Below are 1360 nucleotides of genomic sequence, written 5' to 3' on the forward strand. Positions count from 1 at the left end.
TTCTTTCTTTTTCTCTTTCTTTCTTTCTTCTTTCTTCTCTTTCTTTCTTCTTCTCTTTCTTTCTTTCCTTCCTCCTTTCTTCCTTTCCTTCTTTCTCTCTCTTTCTTCTTTCTTTCTTTTAATTCAAACAATCCTACAGCATTTATTGTCATCTTGTAATGACAAAAGGGTAATCAAACAATGTGAATAAACGTTCATATTAGATAAAGGACATCTAAAAAACGAAGTGTATCTTTCTCAACAATTTCTCACTTAATTGATCATCTCAAGTTGGAGACACTTTGTAGCAGAGTAATAGTATCTCCTTTTAGCATGATCCGACCCAGTTGTTTTCTTGACTTTGTTTTAGAATGAATCTCTTCTGCATCATCTAATACAAGGTTCTTATACTCATCAAAACCAATGATAAAGCTTCCTGTCCACAGATTCACTTGCTCGTAGACCCACACCTGAATCCAGGGTCTATTTTGTAAGTATCTGAAGATGAGGTTGATGGGCTGCACCATAACCTTCTAAACTTTCTGGCCCTGGCCGTGGTACACCATGGTGGAATCCCACAGAAAGCACACTGACCCACACGCTACCTCAGCCAGCAACTTCTGGAATAAAGAACCAAAAATGGGCTGGGCCTGGTGGCTCACACCTGTAATCTCAGCACTATGGGAGGCCAAGGCAGGCAGATGGCTTGAGGCCAGGAGTTCGAGACCTGCCTGGCCAACATGGCGAAACCCCCTCTCTACTAAAATACAAACAAATAGCTGGTTGTGATGGTTCATGCCTGTAATCCCAGCTACCCAGCTACTTGAGAGGCTGAGGTAGGAGGATAGTTTGAACCCAGGAGGCAGAGTCTGCAGTGAGCTGAGATCACGCCACGGCACTCCAACCTGAGCAACAGAGTGAGACTCTGTCTCAAAAATAAATAAATAAACCAGAAGCGGAAGTGTTCAAAACACAGATATTTTCATATCACTTCAGAGTGGCTACAAATAGCCCATGATGTTATTTGTACTCATCACTACTTAGAAATGATGTAGCTATTGAACCCACTGCTAGATCTTGGTTTTTAGTGCGGTAATAAAGAAGCACTTGTGTATTACAGTTCTCCAGAGGGGGTAAAAAAATATGTATGTGTATATATATGTGTATATACGTGTATATATTATATATACGTATGTACACATATATGCATATATACACACATATTTTATGTGTATATATAAAATTTTATGTTATATATAATTATATTACCTATAATATACTTATATTTTATATTTTATATGCATGTGTGCATATATAATATATACAATGTGAATATAATATATATTAATTATATAATAATTATTTTATATATTATATAATA

The 1360-nt window shown here is 36.6% G+C and overlaps 1 pseudogene; it reads right to left on the reverse strand.

The window, feature by feature from the left end:
* Positions 1-242: 242 nt before the first annotated feature.
* LOC129039170 (small nuclear ribonucleoprotein E-like) lies at positions 243-545 on the reverse strand (annotated as a pseudogene).
* Positions 546-1360: the final 815 nt, after the last annotated feature.

The sequence above is a fragment of the Pongo pygmaeus genome, chromosome 5 (assembly GCF_028885625.2).
Source record: "Pongo pygmaeus isolate AG05252 chromosome 5, NHGRI_mPonPyg2-v2.0_pri, whole genome shotgun sequence".
Taxonomy (NCBI): Eukaryota; Metazoa; Chordata; class Mammalia; order Primates; family Hominidae; genus Pongo; species Pongo pygmaeus.